Source organism: Pristis pectinata, chromosome 9 (assembly GCF_009764475.1).
Source record: "Pristis pectinata isolate sPriPec2 chromosome 9, sPriPec2.1.pri, whole genome shotgun sequence".
Taxonomy (NCBI): Eukaryota; Metazoa; Chordata; class Chondrichthyes; order Rhinopristiformes; family Pristidae; genus Pristis; species Pristis pectinata.
The window spans coordinates 30,483,314-30,506,165 of NC_067413.1; positions in this window are offsets into that span (position 1 = coordinate 30,483,314).

The following is a 22,852-nucleotide window of genomic DNA, read 5'->3' on the forward strand; positions in this document are numbered from 1 at the left end:
GTGTCAGTGTAGGAGCACTTTGGAACCAGTGACCATAATTCTATTAGTTTTAAAATAATTGTAGAAAAAGTTAGGACGTGTCCACAAGTTGGGGCAAGGGTAATTTTGAAGGCATCAGACAGGAACTTTCAAAGGTTGATTGGGAAATTCTGTTAGCCGGTAAAGGGGAAATGGGTGGCTTTTAAAAGTGAGATTTCAGGCCCAGCATGTTCCTGTTAGAGTGAATGGCAAGGCTGGCAGGATTAGGGAAGCCAGGGTGACGATACCCTCATTAATGTACTGAATTGAAGATTGTCCATAGGTACTCGGTCAGTCCGCAGCACGGAGAGACCCGACGTGAATGGTTAGGGTTTGGGCCGGGCACGGTGCTGGAGCGGGTAATTGGGGAGTTCTGCTTCCTCGCCTGGTGAAGCTGTGTCCGTGTTAATGATGTGAGTTGCCGACATAAGTTTATTTACAACATCATTAGTACTGCGAGTGGTTCCTCCAGCTGCTCTGAATGTGATTAGTTTGTGTAATCAACTCGCGGGGACAGAGACCGCACTCGCTGGATGGTCCAATGGCTTTCCGTCGGCGGATACGGCCCATTGATGGGAGTGGAGAGGGCGACTAATCTGCCAGTTATTGGGGATTCTCCCTCAAGATACAACGGTAGCTTTCTCCAAAAAAACACCAGCTCTAGGCTGGTTCCCGTCACCATCTTGGTCCAGAACACAAACACAGACGCCCGTCTCCCAGGAGGAGTCAGGCGGAGGCAGACATCAGGCAAAGAAGCCCCCAGGTGGGGAACCGGTCACCCCCACTCCTAGTCATCTTCACTCCCATTCATCCCACCCTCACTCACCCCGTTACCCCATCCTCACTCACCCCCAACTCCCCCTAGAACGGGCAGGGACAGAGACAGCACTCGCTGGATGGACCGATGGCTTGGGATGGGTGGAATAAGTATACACCGGAGCGGACAGGTGTACACCTCAGCGGATGAGAGCACACCTGAGCGGATGGGTGTACACCGGAGCGGGATGGGAGCACACCTGAGCGGATGGGTGTACACCGGAGCAGAACGGGTGTACACCGGAGCGGGATGGGTGTACACCGGAGCGGATGGGTGTAGACTGGAGATCGCCGCCACCTCTGTGACAAACGCCGGGACCACTGGACGTCTCAACAGAGCAACAAACAATCCGGGGGGGGGGGGGGAGGTGAGAAGAATCGTCCACGTTTCGGGTTGAAGTCCTGCATCGACAACGATTCCTGCCCACCCCCCCCCCCCCCCCCACCACTACCACCCACACACAGATGTTGCTCGACCCACTCAGTTCCTCCAGTAGATTGGGTGTTGCTACAGATTCCAGCATCTGCAGTCTCGTGTGTCCTCGCCCTCACCAGATGCCCTCACCGCTGTGTCTACCCTCCCTGATCACCAGCACCACCCACCCCCACCAATCCCTGCACTCCTTCCACCCTGCCCGCCAGGCTCCTGAATCACCCACCGTTCGCTGCCCCACCTCCCGCGATACCTCTCATCCTACCGCCCGACCCTCTGCCGTGCCAGCCCACGGGCTGACCCCACAATCCAACCCCTCACTCCCCAACCCTCCGCCCAGGCTGACAGCCGGGTGCAGTGGGAGGGAGCGCCGCATTGTCGGGGGATGCAGTGTTAACCTAAATCCTTGCCTGACCATGAAATGTCCCACAGACTGGCGAGTTCTGCACCGACATTTGGGATGAGTTTCCCGGACCAATATTTGTCCCTCATGCCGCACTGGAACTTTGCGCCCGGCCATCGCCCCTTGCCTTCCTCTGGAATCTTGCTGTGCGGAATTTGGCTGCTGCGTTTCCTGCTTCCCAACCCCGGCCACGGATCCACACGGGGGCTGGACACCGGGCCCCGCGCCCGGGGCGGGAGTTCACCATTGTGGCGCCGGTGGGTGCGTCTGTGTGGGCGGACGAGGACGCGCCGCGGGTCTGTAGCGTTGGCGACCCTGCCGACGCGGGCCAGTGTCCGCGGTACCCTGCCGAGGGGGGCGAGAGGGCGGGGGCTTCACAAAGTGCACCATGTATGTAAATGGCACCTTAGCCCCCCTCGCAGCACCAGCATTGCGCTCTCTGACCGCGCACATTCTCCGGAGAGGCAGAGTTCTCTGCGGTACCCACACCTCAGTCTCTGCCGCCGCCTCTCTCCGTGTGTTCCTGCCGCCCCTGTGATCTGCGCTCGATGCTGTAGCGCTCCGGAGCTGCTCATATCGGTGAAGCTGTTCACCAGATGTTTACAGCAGAGTCCCCGTGTTCTGTGAGCCAGTCTGGAACTTCATGAAGGGAGATAACAAACCGTGTCTTCATTTGTAACTATACCGCGCCGCTAACGACCGAAAATATTTCACTCGGGCTGTTGGCGGAGATTGAAAATCAGTATTTGCACCACTCTGAAATAATCGAATTCCATTGTTACTGTTAATGGGAAAACCTACACAGCGGGCATTATTTTATCATCCCCAGGTCTGACGTAGTCTTCTTTGTAAACTGCTTGTCCTCTAAAGTAAAAACAGAAAATGCTGGAAATTCTCGGCAGGTCAGGCGGCGCCTGTGGGAATAGAATGTGTGGTTTTCTCTTCCCAGAGATGCCGCCTGACCTCTTGAGTATTTCCAGCATTTTCTGTCATTATTTTAAACTTACAACATCTGCAGTTCCTTTGATTTTCACCAACACTTTGTCCTCGGCGATTACCGGGTGTGAATGTGTTCCCGTGAGTCTGGGAGAGCGCGGGCTGGTGTGGGTCTGGTGTCAGACTGGCGTGAGGCTGGCGTGGGATTGTTGTCAGACTGGTGTGGGGCTGGTGTGGGGCTGGTGTCAGACTGGTGTGGGGCTGGTGTGGACTGGTGTGGGGCTGGTGTGGGGCTGGTGTCAGACTGGTGTGAGGCTGGTGTGGGATTGGTGTCAGACTGGTGTGGACTGATGTGAGGCTGGTGTGGACTGGTGTGGGGCTGGTGTGGACTGGTGTCAGACTGGTGTGAGGCTGGTGTGGGATTGGTGTCAGACTGGTGTGAGGCTGGTGTGGACTGGTGTCAGACTGTGTGAGGCTGGTGTGGGATTGTGTCAGACTGGTGTGGGGCTGGTGTGGGGCTGGTGTCAGACTGGTGTGAGGCTGGTGTGGGATTGGTGTCAGACTGGTGTGGACTGATGTGAGGCTGGTGTAGACTGGTGTGGGGCAGGTGTGGGATTGGTGTCAGACTGGTGTGAGGCTGGTGTGGACTGGTGTCAGACTGTGTGAGGCTGGTGTGGGATTGTGTCAGACTGGTGTGGGGCTGGTGTGGACTGGTGTGGGGCTGGTGTGGACTGGTGTCAGACTGGTGTGGACTGATGTGGGGCTGGTGTCAGACATGTGAGATTGGTGCCATACTGGTGTGGGACTGGTGTCAGACTGGTGTGAGACTGGTGTGGGGCTGGTGTGGGGCTGGTGGGGCTGGTGTGATTACACCATTCCACAGGGCAGTATAACATCAACCAGAGAGGATGAGACAGGTCCCCTGAAGGACAGCAGTTAGCAGCTGGGCTTTTATCACAAGCCGGTAGCTTCATGGTCAACTTAATTAACTGAATACATTTAATTAACAGAATTTAAATGCTCCATCTACCACGGAGGGATTTGAACCCTTCACTCTGGGTCAGCACTCCAGGGCTGTGCGTTACCCCACTGACCAGTCTGTTTCCATCCCCTGGTCACTGAGACATTACGGGTTCAGTAGGATTAGAGCTCTGCTCTCTAACCGTGAAGCAATTGGCGAATGAGTTCAGTGACGCAGCCTGCGGGCTAAACCTCAGCACTGGGTATCGACTCCCGTCACTCAGAAACCCGTCCAGAGCAACTGTTAACATCCTTAGTTTGAAAGAAGGGAGGTGATGAATTTAAATAACTCACGTCAGGCAACATTGGAAATTGTCATTAATTCATCTAGACAAACCATATCTCATTCCACTCGTTCTCATCATTCTAAGTGCAGGATACCTTCCCTGTGGTTTCCATTAGGATTCCACAGTGGCAGCTGCCAGCTCTGTTTCCAAAGCTCCAGGCAACACCTAAACCCTGGGTAACTCTGTAACTCTGGAATGGGAAGGTGGTGTACTGCTTGGCCAGCATCTCCAGTTATCAGTCTGGGCTCTGGTTTACAGGGCAGTAATAAAACTACCACCCACATAATGCGACACACAAAAAGCAGTGGAGGAACTCAGCAGGCCAGGCAGCATCTATGGAGGGAAATGGACAGTTGAAGTTTCGGGTCAAGACCCTTCATCGGGAGTGAAAGATAGAGGGGAGATCGCCTGTATGGGAGAGGCCAAGGACATGTCTTTCCTCAGCCTCCTCCACAGCCAAAATGAGGCTAAACACAAACTAGAGGAACAACACCTCATATTCTGCCTGGGTAGTCTATAGCCCGACAGAATTTTGAATCCTCCAACTTCTGGTAACTGCTCCCCCTCTGTCCCTTTTCTCCCTCCTCCTAATCTACCTGGTCCCCATCACTATGTCTCTTTCCCCTCCTCCACCCCCTCCGTCTGACCATCACCCACACAACCCTTCCACGGGTTCTACTCCCCCACTACTCCCCTCTCCCCTCCCCACCTCCCTCCCATTATTCCATGCTCCACTATCCCCTCCTATCAGATTCCATCTTCAGCCCTTTGTCACGTCCACCTATCACCTCCCAGCTTCTGATGCCATTCCCACTCTCCCCTCCCCAATCTGCTATCACCCCCCCTCACCTGGATCCACCTATCACCCACCTCTCTTACCCTACCCCTTCCCCCTCACCTCTTTACACTGGCTATCTCCCCTCTATCTTTCAGTCCAGATGAAGGGTCCCAACCCGAAACATCAACTGTCCATTTCCCTGTATAGATGCTGCCTGACCCGCTGAGTTCCTCCAATGCTTTGTGTGTTGCTCCAGTTTCCAACATCTGCAGTCTCTGATGTGCTGACATAATGCAGCCTGTTCCACGATGACCCATGTGGCTCCAAGCACAGCCACAAGCTTCCTGCCCAATGACAGGCTCATGGAGTGGTTGGAGGACTGTGGGACTCCTGAACTCTCCCGACAACCTCGACCATTCGAGCTGGTGCCTACTTATAGTGCAAGCAGCCATTGGCACCTGTCATGAGGAACTTCTGCTATGAGGTCTGTCTGTCATGGCAGAGGAACCTCGTGACAGACTGCCATCCCACACACAACAATCACCCTTTCGCTAACTTGAGGGGTGAGCATTTCCTATCTTCAGCACCACAGGCTGTGGGGGCTTCACCTGACCTTCAGGTGGAATCCTGTGGAACCCCCAGCACTACCCAACCTCCCCCTCTGGCTCATCTCCCTCGGGCATTGTATTCACTGTGCCGCTTCTGATCTGTACAGCTCCTACATAGGTACTGGTGTCTGCCAGCATTTAAAAGCTGCAATAACTGCAGGGCACAGAAGGAGGTATCAGAAAATTCACTCTGAAACCTTCAGCGTTCAACAATAGGGGCCCAACAGAAACTTCTAAGATCTTATCTTTTGTTTTCATATTCTTTGAAGTAACATCGATTTTCTGTACCAGAGTTGGGAATTCTAACTGCCAGAGACTTGCATGAACAAAGAATTATTTTTCTGTAGGATCTCACAATGACATTGAATCGATTTTATCAACTGAATTAGATAAAGTCTCAATCCACATGTCCAATTCTTAATCGTCTCTGCTTTTGTACAAATCAGCGATGGTTCTTTCTGAGGAACAAAGATGCTGAGAATGTGCATCTGTTCAGAACCTGACGTCAGCAGCTGCATTCTCAACTGCAGGTGAAGCCATCCACATTGAAATTAAGCATTCAGTTTGTACGAGATGATTTTCTAACCGCACGTATTTCAAAGTTAGCCTCTGAACTAGGCTAATCGAATCTCTAAACTTTGCATGAAATTGCAGTTGATTTCTGTACTGCTGGCTTTGTCTGCTACCAAGCATTCTTGTCCAATGCACACTGGGTATCCTCACCTCTGTAGATCAGAATCAAAATCAGAATCAGTGATGGTTTACCATCACTGACATATATCGTGAAATTTGTTGTTTTGCGGCAGCAGTACAGTACAAGGCATAAAAACTATGACATGTTACAAAAATAAATAAGTAGTGCAAAACAGGAATAACAAGGTAGTGTTAATGGGCTCATGGACCGTTCAGAAATCTGATGGTGGAGGGGAAGAAGCTGTTCCTAAAACATTGAGTATGGGTCATCAGGCTTCTGTACCTCCTCCCTGATGGTAGTAACATGAAGAGGGCATGCCCTGGATGGTGGGGGTCCTTAATGATGGATGCCACCTTCTTGAGGCACCCCCTCTTGAAGATGTCCTCGATGGCAGGGAGGGTTGTACCCATGATGGAGCTGGCTGAGTCTACAACCCTCTGCAGCCTCTTTCGATCCTGCGCATTGGAGCCTCCATACCAGGCAGTGATGCAACCAGTCAGAATGCTCTCCACTGTACTTTTATAGAAATTTGTAAGAGTCTTTGGCGACATACCAAATCTCCTCAAACTCCTAACGAAGTAGAGCTACTGGCGAGCCTTCTTCATGATCGATCAATGTGTTGTGCCCAGGATAGATCCTCTGAGATGTTGACGCCCAGGAACTTGAAGCTGCTCACCCTTTCCACTGCTGACCCCTCAATGAGGACTGGTGTGTGTTCTCCTGACTTCCCCTTCCTGAAGTCCACAATCAATTCCTTGGTCTTGCTGATGTTGAGTGCGAGGTTGTTGTTGCAACACCACTCAACCAGCCGATCTATCTCACTCCTGTACACCTTGTTGTCATCATCTGAGATTCTGCCAACAACAATGGCGTCATCAGTGAATTTATAGATGGCATTTGAGTGGCGCCTAACCACACAGTCATGAGTGTAGAGAGAGTAGAGCAGTGGGCTAAGCACGCATCATTGGGGTGCACCTGTGTTGATTGTCAGTGAGGAGGAGATGTTATTACTGATCCACACTGACTGTGGTCTCCCGATAAGGAAGTCAAGGATCCAGTTGCAGAGGGAGGTACAGAGGCCCAGGTTTTGAAGCTTGTTGATTACTATTGAGGGGATGATGGTGTTGAATGCCAAGCTGTAATCAATAAACAGCAGCCTGACATATGCTTTGCTGTTGTCTCGGTGCTCCAAAGCCGAGTGGAAAGCCAGTGAGATTGTATCGCTGTAGACCTATTGTGGCAGTAGGCAAATTGCCTCAAAACATAGCCCCCTGGAGTTGTTTGGATATTGCAATTACAGTCAGCTATTACACGGTGCTTGAGACTCCCTCAGATGGAACAAGATAAAACTGTCTTTCAGAATCTTGTTTCTTTACAAGCCTTAGAAAATTATTCTGCACAATTCTATAATGCATATGGTTTTTGTTCAGTGTTTCACCAGAAGCATGTGCTTGTTCAAGGGAAGGTTTAGTATTTAAGGTTTAACATTTTTAACTCTCCTCTCCACTCCCACACCGATCTGTCCACCCTTGGCCTTCTCCATTGCTACAAAGGGGCCAAATGCAAATTAGAAGAACAACATCTCATATTCTGCTTGAATAGCTTACAACCCAATGATATGTGCATTGAATTTTCCAATTTCAGGTAACCCACACTCCCTGTGTTCTCCTCCCACACACACTCACCTGTCCACCTTATTCTCTTCTCCTTTTGTTCACCTTTCCCCTTCCCCTCCCCCTCCTTCTCCCCCTCCCCCTCTCCCTCCCCATCTGGTTCCACTGATCAACTGTCACTCTCTGGTGGAGCAAAACAAGGGGTCTGTGGTCTGTTCTTGCTTCTACTTCACATGCTTATTGTAATGAACATTTTTTATATCTACAAATATGTTAAAAATAAGTTAACCTCTGGGAATTCAATGTAAAGTTCTCAATTCAAGCTCTCCTCCCTGCCTGCCAACTATCCAAGATTAGTGCCTATTCGCCATAAAACGTTTAGTCACTGGGTGACTCTTCCTTTTATTCTCACCAATCAGTGTGAGTAATTCGCACAGAGAGGTGCAAAATGTGGCTCATCCTGAAATGTAATTTGGTTAAAATGTGAACCATCCATTACTCGAAATGAAGCTACAAAAATGACATATCTAAGCAGTTAAATAATCTTTGAATTAATAGGCATGTACTACAAATCTTTTCATTTATCACAATGCATGTTTATCAGCTTCCCTTTGTCCACCTCTCAAAAATGTCACCTGCAGAATGAAAGAACCATCTAAAAGAATTTTAATAAGATAGTCTGAGATTCAAGGAAGTGAAAGTTGATTGAAATTCATACGTTTCCTGAAATGTGCTGTCTATCTTGTATGAGCAGAAAGGGGCTGGAAACGTAGAGTAAACTGGGGATTCTGACTTAAAATTCAACCAATCAGCCACTATTACAGAACGACAGAACAGAAGGAGAGGGAGGGGAGAAATGGAGGGGGTCAGGGTTTCAGAGTTTCTAGTCACAAGTCACCATGGCTGCGTCCTTGGAGATAAGTTCTTGATACCCATCAGGAGGAAGTATATCACATACTGGGAAAAGATGAAAGCTCAAAGCAGCAGCATGACCTTCTTGGTCTTAGTAGTGGAATCAAGCAGTTTGGTGGAGTTTAAGAGGCTTTTAGATAGACACAGGAATATGAAGGGAATGGAGGGATATGGGTGATACACAGGAAGAGGACATTTAGTATGAATTGGCATCAAGATCAGCACAACATCATGGGCCAAATGGCCTGTCCAGTGCTGGATTGTTCTATATTCTATGTTCTTGGAGATGGTGCAGAGCTTTGTTGGGGTGACACATGGTAAAATATCTCTTAATGATGGCAGCAATGGAACAAGAAAATATGTTGATCCCCAGGTTTGGTGATGGGTGATGCCAAGGCGATTTACGCAAGATGAGTGAGTGGGTAAATAAATGGCAGATGCAGTAAAATGTGGGTAAATGTAAATTTATACACTTTGGTAGGAAAGGCAGAGTATTACTTACATGGTAATAGATTGGGAAATGTCAATCCACAAAGGACCTGGGTGTCCTTGTACACCAGTCACCAAAAGCAAACATGTAGGCAAGCAATTAAGAAAGCAAATGGCAGAGAGTCTCGATCTCAGGAGCAAGACTATATGTCTTACTATAGTTATACAGGGCCATGGTAAGACCACGCTGGAATTATTGTGTGTAGCTTTGTATTCATCAGAGTTTAGAAGAATGAGAGGGATCCCATTGAAACATACAAAATTCTGATGGGGCTCAACAGGCTGGATGTTGGGAGGATTTTCTTCTGGCTGGGGTCACGCTCTCATGATACAGGGTAAAACGTTTGGTATTGTGATGAAGAGAGAGTGGTGTACCTGTGGAATTCTATACCACAGACAGGTGTGGAGGCCAAGTCACTGAATTCATTCAAGGAAGTAAATGGATCTCCAGACAAAAAGACATCAAGGGGCCATGGGGAGAAAGCAGAAATGTGGTAATAATTTAGAGGATCAGATGCGATCATACTGAACGGTGAAGCTGTCTCGAAGGGCTGAATGGCCTCCTGCTACTCCTACTTTCTGTATTTCTTTGATAAACCTGGAGCAGCCACTTAAGCAATCAGCGAAGCTCTGTACAGAGTTTCAGTTGACATCATCATGTTAGCCACTGAGGTGGTGGCAGTGTGGAGTGAGGGCAGGACCAACAGTGGTCTGTTTTACAGTAATCTCACTCTATTTAACCTGCCAAATCTATTTAGTAAGAAACTTTATGATTCAAGTCAACTGAGCTCATGACTGTGGAGCCAGTTCTGCCAAATTAAATGCAGCACATGACAAACCACACCACACAATGACTTTGGCCATTAACTGTATTTCTCTATTAATCACGATTAGTTCAAACAATGGTTCAAAAAGGTTCACTACATAGTACCAAAAAAAAAATTCATTAACTTTTTGGTTATACAACTCCTTTAGCAGTTTCACAACCTCCAAAACTCATTAAGTCTTTACAGATATTACCCGCTCTGGATGAACCTGGCCAGGGTTCAACATGGTGAGTTCCTCTCCGAGTCAGAGACTTGGGGTCTTCTGCAAACTGTTGATGTCTGGAGTTATCGCTGTAGATCATCTCATGAGGCACTTTTTTATACATTTCTTTGTAAACTTTTCAGACATTGCTTTGATTTTACAGCCAACTATATGGCTGTAGGTCAACTCCTTGTCCATTAATGTACTTGTTGTTTGATACTTTCAAATTCTTGCTGGTTCTCATAATCACCATAGCCTCCTGATCCACAATTATAAGAGTTTAAACTTGTACAATACTGTCTGGTATCTCAAAGTTGTCTGTGTAACTTGGTATCAGGAATAGTGGGGGTGGGGGGGGGGGCACAGCACTGTAAAATTGTCTCAGGTGGAAAATTACTGCCACTACATTCCCACACTGACACTAACCAGATGTTAAAATGTCAGAGTGACCCCACTTCACATTGTCCCTTCAGCTTCATACTGACCAAGTCTCTTCCATAGTTTTCAATTCTTCCATTTAACTCTTTCTTCTCTCCTCAACTGTCTACAACTGAAACTACAGCAACATGTCCTGATAAAAGTGGGCATTTATTCAGAAAATTGCAGTGTGTGGAGGATACCACATAATAAATAATTGAATCCCAGCAGCAGCAGCAGTGACTGACAAGGCAATTTCTTGTCCTTTTAACTCCAGTTGGATGAGGAGATGGATACATGACCAACTTTGTGGGTACTGGAGAGCACAGGTAGGTGGGGAACCTGGGCACCTTCCCTACTAGTGTCTCCATGGGGTGGGTAAAGATCAGCCTGTGGCAATTCGGACAGGAAGGGGAGGGGTACACTGGTCAAACGGGAAACTGGGTGATCTCTTGAGAATGGTTCCATGAGAAGAAATTTGAACCTGACAGGACCTTGCACCCTCTATTTTTGGTGCAATAACACTTGGGCCGAAATCTTTGCTGTCTGAACTTGTATAATTTGCTGCCTGGTCTCACCATCTGATAGCTTCCTCTCCCAATCCCTGCTAGATTATGTACAACCGTGAAACAGCATCCAGTCCCTTGTATTATGAGGCAGGACAGGAATGGAGAACTGTTGGACTTTGCAATAAATCTCGTTATTTAATGCTCATTTATTCTGTTGCCTTGAAATATTGAACTAATTATTCCATCTTCAGATCTCCTCTTATGAATGAAATCTATGGCTGAGGACAATTGACGCATTGGTCATTAATAACTAACATTTCATACTCATCATACTGCTTATTTTAAAAAACTAAAGTGCATCCAGGAAAGTAGCAGTGTCAGACATTGAGGATAACTTAATTGGTTAGTGGTGATGTTATGAAGTGCCATCTCATCAAAGACCAAAACAGTTCAGCTTGAAATGTGAAATGTCAGTTCACAGTTCCATCTGAAAATTACCACACAAACATACAACCTTACTTAAAAAATTGTGAATGCATCAAAAGATTAAAATTACAACAACCATTGGTTAATGATCTAGGGCACTGTAAAACATCGAGTATTAAGTCAGAGAAGCATGTCTAGAGTAAGCTGTGTTAAACACTGTCATCCTCCATGGGTAAGGGTAGCACCCACCTCTATAGTCAAACCATGAAACATGTTATCAGGTGTATTATCATATCATCTGCAGTGTGATATGAAACCAGTGGTAACTCTGAGCAAAAGGACACGCTTAACGTAGAAGTGAAGATGAAGGTGATAACACTCACACAGCACATGAATACTGGCCTTACAGTTACAGTGTGATGTTGTTTCCTGAACCCGGTATGGTGACACAGTTACAGTGTGATGGTGTTTCCTGTACCCTGTACATGGTGATACAGTTACAGTGTGATGGTGTTTCCTGTACCCTGTACATGGTGACACAGTTACAGTGTGATAGCGTTTCCTCTACCCTGTACAAGGTGATGCAGTACAATGTGACATTGTTTCCTGTACCCTGTACATGGTGATGCAGTTACAGTGTGATGGTGTTTCCCGTACCCTGTACACAGTGATGCAGTTATAGTGTGATGGTGTTTCCTGTTCCCTGTACACAGTGATGCGCATACAGTGTGACGATGATTCCTCTATCCTGTACTTGGTAATGCAGTTATAGTGTGATGGTGTCTCCTGTACTCTGTACGCGGTGGTACAGTTACAGTGTGATGGTGTTTCCTGTATCCTGTACACGGTGACACGGTTATAGTGTGATGGTGTTTCCTCTATCCCGTACACGGTGATACAGTTACAGTAACAATGTATCCTGTATCCTGCACGTGGTGATACAGTTACAGTGTGACGATGTTTCCTCTATCCTGTACACAGTAATGCAGTTATAGTGTGATGGTGTCTCCTGTACTCTGTACATAGTGATGCACATGCAGTGTGATGGTGCTTCCTGTACCCTGTCCATATCATCTTAGTTTAGCGGAGTGGTACAGGTGCTTCTGTGGTGGAGGGATTTTGCGTAGTTGAGTTGGAGCTGTGAGTTCATGGAATCATTGAATCACAGGCTGTACAGCATAGGAACAGGCCCTTTCAGCCACATTGTCCATGCCAACCCTGATGCAGATCTACAATCAAATTACTTGCCTGCATTAGGCCCGAATCCCTCTCTACCCATCCTCTAGTTCTTGGACAAGTGTGGTAGTGTGGGTGTGGGGAGTGAGGTACCCCGAGTGTGGGGGTGTGGTGAGTGAGGTACCCTGGGTGTGGGGGTGTGGGGGGTGAGGTACCCTGAGTCTATGGGTGTGGGGAATGAAGTACCCTGAGTGTGTGGGTGTGGGGATTGAGGTACCCAGAGTGTAGGGGTGTGTGGAATGAGGTACCCTGGGTGTGTGGGTGTGGGGAGTGAGGTACCCTGAGTGTGTGGGTGTGGGGAGTGAGGTACCCTGAGTCTATGGGTGTGGGGATTGAGGTACCCAGAGTGTAGGGATGTGTGGAATGAGGTACCCTGGGTGTGGGGTGTGAAAGTCAAGATTATAATTAGATTAGCCAAGACATCATTCTTATTAAATGGTGGAACAGGTTTTAATGCATCCAACAACCTGCTGGAGGAGCTCAGTGGGTCGAGCAGCATCTGTGGGGACAAAGGAATTGTTGATCTTTTGGGTGTATACCCTGCATCAGGCTTTGAATGCATTTTTCAGTTTGTACGAAGGGCTTCAGGTTTCAAATTCTCAGCCTCGTTTCCAATCCTCATTCTGACCTTACTGCCCCCTCTCTCTGTAACCCCCTACAACCCTCTAAGGTCTGTTCTCTGATTCCTATCCCTTCATTGGTCCCAATTCCCATTGCTCCACTACTGGAAGACCCCACCTTTAGCTGCCTGGGCCCTAAGCTCTGTGGCTCTCTCCCTAAACCCCTCCCTCTGCCTCTGAGACCCTGCCTCTTTGACCAAGCTGTTGAAACATCTCCTCGGTGAGCTGTGTCACATGCTGTTTGACCACACACCTATCAGCTCAAGAGGTTTTAATAATGCCAAAGGCAATATATAAAATCGACGTAAACTCCTGCTGGAGACTTTTCAGGAATTCCAATATCCATTCCAAACTGTTCATTATTGTTAAAGCTCACCACTTAAAGAAGTGCACAATATTCTTGGCAGATGACTGTTTCCAAGGCAACAGGAGCCATCATGATATTTGTTGCTACCCGGTGCAATCTGATGGCACTTATTAATATCTTAGTAAATTTGCATAATGCTATTTCATGATAATGAATTATTTGAAATCATTTGACCTCTTTGAAATTCTGGTCATGTTATTACTTTAATCATTTTTAAAGAGCAGATTAAATTAGGGGTGATTAGCTTGTCATTTAACATTGACTAGAACTCTCACAAGGAATGAACTGGCTTGAAATGGCACTGTTTCAGATAGGGGGCTGACCCAGGCAGCAGTGAATCTCTTGAAGTCATTGCAGGAAAAAGCAACAGTCATTTCCATACAGGGAACTGCCAGGCCACAAATGAACAGTTAGGCTACTTGGAAAGCTGTTGATTAAGGGATAATTATTGGCCAAAGCACTGAACACCTGGATTATAAATAAACGCATTTCTATTGCATCTCCCATGATTACATAGGCTTTACGGCAACTGAAGCCCATAACCAATTTCAGCACAGCAAGATCCCACAAATGGCTATCTGATTACGACTAAAAAATCCTCTGCTTTCACAACATTGACAGGAATAAATGTTGGGCATGGGTTCCCTCAGTGCGGTGCTCCCTCAGTACCACCCTCCCTCAGTCCAGCCCTCCCTCAGTACTGCTCCTCCCACAGTGCGACACTCCCTCAGTCCCACCCCCCCCACAGTGTGACGTTCCTTCAGTGCCACCCCTCCCACAGTGTGACTCTCCCTCAGTACCGCCCCTCCCACAGTGTGACGCTCCCTCAGTACCGCCCCTCCCACAGTGTGACGCTCCCTCAGTACTGCAGGTTTCTACATGTTTACCCTCCTTCACCATCTCCCATCCAGCCCATTGTTGGGAACCTGTTGCCCCTACCCTTCCCACACCCCCAGCGTTATACGGGAGGTCTCCCACCTCCCGCCGGTCTCACACCACACCTAGCCGCCAGGTCTGATGTCCCTCTCACCTGGGGATCCCCCCACCTGCCGAAACTCTTTCAAATCATTGAATTACCTCAAACACTTCAGCTGGAGCCCTCTCCCTCCCCCCAACCTTCTGTGAACACCGCTCCGTTTGTAACGGAGCTACAGAGACTACAGATGCTGGAGCAACACGCAATCTGCTGGAGGAACTCAGGGGGTTGAGCACCATCTGTGGGGAGAGAGGGTCGTCAACGTTTCGAGTCGAAACCCCGCATCATTTGTAAACCTGTCCTCATAACGTTATACAAAAACATAAAGCGCTGCAGATGTAGGAAACCCGAAATAAAATGGGGGAGGGTGGGGGGCGGAACACTCAGCCGGTCAGGCAGCGTCTCTGAAGCGTTATCCTCAGAACTGACGAAGGGTTTTTGATCTGAAACGTGAACTGTTTCTCGCTCCGCCGAAGCTGCCTGACTTACCCAGTGGCTTTCATCCCTCAGTGTAGTCGTCCTGTAAGTTCTTTAGTGCTGACAATATCCTCCTGCTGAGCATCCTTGCACCATTCTTATCCTCCCTGTGTTACATACCCACATCTGCACTCGGGAAGAACATCACACGGATTTAGCTAGCTAAGTTACTGGAGGCCGTTTTTCGCTCCCGGCCCTGTATAAGTATCCTTTCCAAAGCTAAGTTGTAAAAAGCAGTGTGAAAATGCTTGTTATAAGGACCGGTGTGACAGCAATGTGTTCCATTTTGACAGCTCTTCCTATTAAACAATAATGTAGAACCTACGGGGAATTAATTAGTACCAAAGCAAATGTTCCTTTTAAATACATTTTCCACTAAGCAGAGCAAAGCTTCTGTTGTACAATTTCAAGCAAGAATGAGCAGTTATCTTCAATTTCCGTGACATATTCGTTTGACACGTTCTTTTAATCTTCCCTCCAATTGGCAGTGTGGTGTTTGATGTTTGTCACATGTGGTACATCAAAGCCTGACAGCGCTTCAACACCCACTGTGAAGGACCCTCTGGAGATCCCGCAAATCTCCGGTAGCCTCGTATCTGTTGTACGAGAGGACCTGAACAGCAGTGGCGTAGAACACTGGCCTCAGCGCGCCGTGAAGGCGTCAACCACCTGGGGCTCTGAACCGGCCACAAAATACTCACCCTCACTACTGCTTCCCCATCACTGATCCCACTGCCCTCCTCTCTCTACCGTCTTCACTGACACTACTCTACACCGTCACCACTCTACACCGATACCACTCTACACTGATACCATTCTTCCCCGTCACCACTCTTCACCAACACCACTCTCACCGTCACCACTCTACACCAACACCACTCTTCACCAACACCACTCTACACCGTCACCACCCTTCACCAACACCACTCTACACCATCACCACTCTACACCTTCACCACTCTTCACCGTCACCACTCTCACCGTCACCACTCTACACCGTCACCATTCTCATCGTCACCACTCTACACCAACACCACTCTACATCAACACCACTCTACACCAACACCACTCCTCACCGTCACCACTCTACATCAACACCACTCTACACCAACACCACTCTACACCAACACCACTCTTCATCAGAATCAGGTTTATTATCACTGGCATATGTTGTGAAATTTGTTGTTTTGTGGCAGCAGTACAATGCGAGATATAAAAACATAAAAATTACTATGTTACAAAAATAAATAAATAGTGCAGAAGAAGAATAACAAGGTAGTGTTCCTGGGCTGTTCAGAAATCTGATGGTGGAGGGGATTAAGCTGTTCTTGAAACATTGAGTGTGGGTCTTCAGGTTCCTGTACCTCCTACCCGATGGTAGTAATGTGAAGAGGGCATGTCTTGGGTGCTGAGGGTCTTTAATGATTGCTGCCATCTTCTTGAGGCACCACCTCTTGAAGATGTCCTTGATGGCGGGGAGGGTATTGCCCATAATGGAGCTGGCTGAGTCAACAACCAACTTCAGCCTCTTTCAATCCTGCACATTGGAGCCTCCATACCAGGCAGTGATGCAACCAGTCAGAATGCTCTCTACTGTAGAAATTTGTAAGAGTTTTTGGTGATACACCAAATCTCCTCAAACTCCTAATGAAGTAGAGCTGCTGGCATGCCTTCTTCATGATTGCATCAATGTGTTGGGCTCAGGATAGATCCTCTGAAATGTTGACACCCAGGAACTTAAAGCTGCTCACCCTTTCCACCGCTGACCCTTCAATGAGGACTGGTGTGTGTTCTCCCAGCATCCCCTTCCTGAAGTCCACAATCAATTCCCTGGTCTTGCTGATGTTGAGTCCGAGGTTGTTATTGTGACACCACTTCAACCAGCCAATCTCTCTTATTCCTGTACACCTCCTCATTGCCATCTGAGACTCTGTCAACACCTGTGGTGTCATCGGCGAATTTATAGATGCTGTTTAAACTATGCCTAGCCACGCAGTTGTGAGTGTAAAGAGAGTAGAGCAGTGGGCTAAGCACGCATCCTTGAGGTGAGCCTGTGTTGACAGTCAATGAGGAGGTGAGGAGGAAATGTTACTACCAATCTGCACTGACTGTGGTCTCCCCATAAGGAAGTCGAGGATCCAGTTGCAGAGGTCCAAGTTTTGAAGCTTGTTGATTAGTACTGAAGGAATGATGGTGTTGAACGCCAAGCTGTAATCGATAAACCGCAGCCTGACATATGTTTTGCGGTTGTCTAGGTGCTCCAAAGCCAAGTGGAGAGCCAGTGAGATTGCGTCCTCTGCAAACCTGTTGTGGTGGTAGGCAAATTGCAGTGGGTCCAGGTCCTTGCTCAAGCAGGAGTTAATTCTAGCCACGACCAACCTCTCAAAGTACTTCATTACAGTAGGTGTGAATGCTACCGGGTGATAGTCAATGAGACAGCTCACCCTGCTCTTCTTGTGCAGCGGTATGATTGCTACCCTTCTGAAGCAGGTGGGAACCTCTGACTGCACCAGTGAGAGGTTGAAGATGTCCTTGAACACTCCAGCCAGTTGGTTGGCACAGGTTTTCAGTACCCTGCCAGATACACCGTCAGGGCCTGGCACCTTGCAAGGGTTCACCCTCTTGAAGGATGTTCTGATGTCAGCTTCGGAGACAGAGATCACAGGGTTGTCAGATGCTGTGGGGATTCACACAGGTGTAGTGTTATTCTCCCTTTCAAAGCATGCATAAAAAGCATTGACCTCATCAGGGAGTGAAGCCATTTATGCTGTTAGGTTTTGTCTTACACAAAGTAATGGTATGTAAACCCTGCCACAGCTGTTGTGCGTCCGATTGTGTCTCCAGCTTCACACAGAATTGCCTTTTTGCTCTCATGATGGCCTTCCATAGGTCATACCTGGACTTCTTGTAGGGTTCTGGATCGCCAGTCTTGAACACCACAGATCTAGCCCTCAACAGACTGTGAATCTCCTGGTTCATCCAGGGCTTCTGGTTTGGGAAAACTCGGTAAGTTCTCAACATCACACACTCATCCATGCAGGTCCTGATAAAGTCGGTGACGGCCATGGCATATTCATTTAGATCCAAAGATGAATCCCTGAATATGGTCCAGTCACCGATTCAAAGCAGTCACCACTCTTCACTGTCACCACTCTTCACCAACACCACTCTTCACCATCACCACTCTTCACTGACACCACTCTAGACCGTCACCACTCTACACCAATACCGCTCATCACCATCACTGCTCCCACTGCCCTCCATCCTCTCTCAGACAGTCCCTCGGATTGGTGGATGACTTGCTTCCACGGCAGTGTTGCGGGTTCTGAGGTGACTGATGAGGCCAATGTGGGTCCCGCAGACCCTTCCACAGATGGGGAGGAGGTGGTGACGGTCGGTCAGATTTGTGAGCTGGTGCATGTAGAAGTTGCTGAAGATGATGGGGCCGTCAGTATTCATTTCCTTCCAAAGTACCAGCAGCTGTCGTCAGAAAGGAAACGTTAAATGGTTTAATATGGTGCAGGCTATCTAACGCCTTGTGGTGAATGTTCCCTGTTCTATCAGTTCATGGGGTGGGGGGGGGGCACTTTGAAAGTGGACAGTCAAGATACCCCACCGGGCATATGGCAGCAGGAAGAGTTTCTGACAGGGGTTTATGGTGCTACAGAAATGCAAATGCTCTGACTCGTTCTCCTCCCACAGAGGCAACAAGCAACACCCGTGCTTGCAAATCCATTCAAGGGCTCGTAAAGCCAAGCAGAAACTGATGCCTGGCGGTGGTCTTTGATGTGCCAGCTTCCACAGTCTCTGTATTTCCCTAGGGATCCTGTTGAAGCGGCTGGTTGTAGTCATTAGAACAACGCGTTCCAGATCACAGGAACTCCCCTCCGGTTCTTTTGCCGAGCCCCTCTCTCCATGTCCCCTGGTTACCCACAGTCCTGGAGACATTTCTCCTGATTTATTCTGGCAAAACCCCTCGGTATTTTCAACACCAATAATAACTCTCTTAATCTTCTATGTCCCAAAGGGAACTTTCCCCCCATCCCCCAACACCTTCTCCGTCTCCACTTTTCCGGTGGCTCCACAGAGCAGTGGGTCCTAGTCGCCGGCACCATTACATCTCCTCCACATCTCTCGGGTCTGACATCCTTCCTGAAGTCTGGGGTGCCGAGTTGCTCTGCCTCAATGTATCTCAGAGGGTTTTGTCTGCTGAAGGACAGGGGACTGTTATCCAGGCTCTGTCCTCTGGCATTAGTGACGGAAGGTGGGGTTAATGTGGGATCTCCAGATCAGGCAACTTGAAGATGACAACTAATTATATTAAGAATTAAAGGAATTACATAAAGAAATCTCTTGAGTTATCTCCACCGAGTTTACGATTTACTCAAACTGATTGTTTCTGCTTGTACTTTCTTACAGGTGATCAGACTTTAAGAGCGGGTTAGCCGGTTTGAAGAGAAGGGAATGAAGGACGGTGCCGATGTTGCAGGCACGTCGGACCAGGGCTGGAACCCAACGTGAAGCCCAGGGGTTTCAAAAAACAAACTGCTGGAGGAACTCAACGGGTCAGGCAACATCTAGGAAGGGAAAAAGACAGTCGACGTTTCGGGTCGAGACCCTTCATCTGGACTGAAAGGGTAGAGAGGAGATAGTATAAAGGGGTGAGAGGGATGGGTGCGGCAAGAGCTGGCAGGTGATAGGTGGATCCAGATGAGGAGGGGTTGCTGGACAGACAGAGTCAGGTGGGGAAGGGAGGGCTGAAGATAGGGACAGAGGCTGGGAGGTTATGGTAGAGACTACAAACGGCCGCAGATATCCAATCCCAGGGATCGTTCCCGCATTGTCATTACCATTCCTACACAATTCTGCCTTCAGTGAAGCGGTGCCAGGCCGCCGCTCCTGGTCTGGAACTCTTTGGTGTAGCCGGAGGGCGTGAACTTCAGCACCCATGGGTGCCGACTGCAGCTTGATGAGAAGCAAGAGCTTACCTGCTCATTGAAGAAGCTTTCTGTAACATTTTCAGATGAAGTTCGAGGAATTTAGTCGTGCGAGGAAGGAACCTCAGAACCGGTTATATTTCAAACCTCCGGTGTGTTAGGACCGGGAGGTGTCGGTCACCGGGGATTCCCTGACTGGTCGGGAGGGTGGACATTGGATCAGCCCGTGCCTTGTTCAAGGACACTTGGGCTGGAGAGCCGAATGTGCGTTCCCTGGTCCTCTCTCAATTGTTCGACACAAGAAACTAACACAATCTGTGAATCTGCAATCATTCTACAGGTTCTGACGTTGACCCTGTTTCTCCCTCCGCAGCTCCTGTCCGACCTGCTGAGTATTTCCAGCATTTTCTGCCTCTGTTTTTTTCCCCCTTCTTGAGTGTTGAATACGAAGGCGCCGTCCCCACCAGCTGTGCAGCAGAGATGCCGCCAGAAGGGCTCCCACTGTGAGGCAATCTGTGGCCTGTCGGGGGAACCAGATCAAGAAAAATCCGTAGCGAAGGACGGTGACAAAGTGAAACGGTAGCATGACTGGCAATAGAGTCTGCGCTCTTTGCATCACCACCTCCAGCTACAAGTCTGTTGGGTTTGAACAGATCTCTCGCACTGATTTGAAAATAAAACCTACTTCACAGGGAGGTCCTTTACCGCAGATCTGGTTCATCCGGGCTCCCGCCTTAGTATCACTGCTGGCGGAGCACAAACCCGGGAGTGAATCACCACGGTTGTCTCTCCTTTCCCATCTCTGGGCCTCTGTCCCGCCACGGTTCCAGTGTCCACACAGAGTCATGCAGCACGGGAACAGGTCCTTCGGCCCATCCGGCCCATGCCGACCAAGATTCTCATCTAAGCTCGTCCCGTTTGCCTGCATTTGGCCCATATCCCTCTAAAGCTTTCCTATCCATGCATCTGTCCAAATGTCTTTCAAGTGTTGTAATTGTACCCGCCTCCATCACTTCCTATGGCAGCTCACTCCATACACCCACCACTCTCGGTGGGGAAAACCTTGCCCCTTAGACCCCTTTCCCCTCTCATCACATCTCCGCGATTTATTAAACACTTCAGGATCCGGGCCGAAGGGAACGTGTCGAGTGGGAGGGGAAACTCTTGGGACCAGTTACTCTCTCCCTCCCAAACGTGTCCAGAATAAACAGGGCAGTTTTAAATCCATCGGCAGAGGAACCTTAAATTTAAATTTTTAAATTTTATTTACAGCGTAGTAACAGGCCCTTTCGGCCCAATGAGTCCGCTCCGCCCATTTTTAAACCCCCAAATTAACCTACCCATACGTCTTTCGAATTAACATTTTTTGTCTGATTAATGCAGAATTGAATGCTGTAGAACGCCAACGTCTAAATATCGATCTGAAAATAACTGTCTGATCAGAGATCGGTCGCTGGGAACATGACTGCAGGGAAGCCAGACTTTAATGGAATTCGCAGTGGAAACATTTGAAAACTGAATTTGCATTTGTTTATCGTCTTTCGCTGCCTCGGGATGTCCTAAATAATTCAGAGAAAATTCGGTACTTTTGAAGCGTGGTCGCTGTTGTGACGCTGTGCATCCAGTTTGTACACAGCAAGCTCCCACAGTCAGTTGTTCGTGACCGGATGCTCTGCTTTGTTAGGGCGATGGGGATTCAAGGGATAAATATTGGTTCGGAGGTGCGGGGGACTTCCTGCCTCTTTCCGATAGTGCCACGGGACACCAAGTCCTCTTGACAGGGTGTTTTGGGCCTCACCTTAAGGTGAGATCTCCAAGAATGCCGCTGCCTTATAATGTTAACCCGGGTTACGGCTCAGATCTCCAGACTGGTCTTGAAGCCTTTGGCCTGACAATTTGGCACCGAGGTTACTGGTCACGGCGCCGCAGCCGACACCCGCTGACCTTACGTTGGACATGTTACATTTATGTAGTAAACGAGCTGGCCGGCATGGTCAGCGTGAGCCGAAGGGCCTGTTTCTACGTTCTATAACGCTGTGACTCTGGGCTACGCTGTGGTGTGGTTTATGGTGCCATTATGGAGCTATAGTTCTCTATATTGAATCCATGCTGCAGCTGACCTGAAGTGGAAAGTGTGTTCCTTTAACTCGGAAACTCGGAAACCCTTGCCTGTACAAAATCATGAGTGGCATAGATAGGGCGAATGCACTCAGTCTTTTCCCCAGGGTTGGGGAATCAAGAACTATAGGTTTAAGGTGAGAGAGGAGAGATTTTATAGGAACGTGCGGGGCAACTTCTTTACACAAAGGGTGGTATATATGTGGAATAAGCTGCCCGAGGAAGTGGTTGAGGCAGGTACATTAACATTTAAAAGACATTTGGACAGGTATATGAATAGGAAAGATCTAGAGAAATATGGGTTAAACGTCTGCAAGTTGGACCTGCTTGGATGGGGCATCTTGGTCGGCATGGACAAGTTGGGCCGAGGGAGTTGTTTCCGTGCTCTGACTCTCTGACTGCAGAATTCCGTTTGGCCGTTACATTGAGTCCATGCAGGTGCCGCCTCCCCTCTCCAACAACAACCCCACACCGCGGACGACAGTCTCCCGGGGACCGACGGAACCAGTCGCAGTCTCTTCTCCAATGTTGTGTGGAGTAAGCGCAGCTGGTTGTGCACTGAGCTTTGAGAGAACCTGTGGGAGAGATTTCCTTCTGTGGAGTTTGCGGTGACGGCGGGAGAAACGTGCGATCGCTTATAGAGGAAATATTGGAGAGGAGGATCAGGGGGCGACTGCGGAACAGGGGATGAGCGTGGGTCAAGTCTGCCTTCCTCTGGATACCGCCCGCCCTC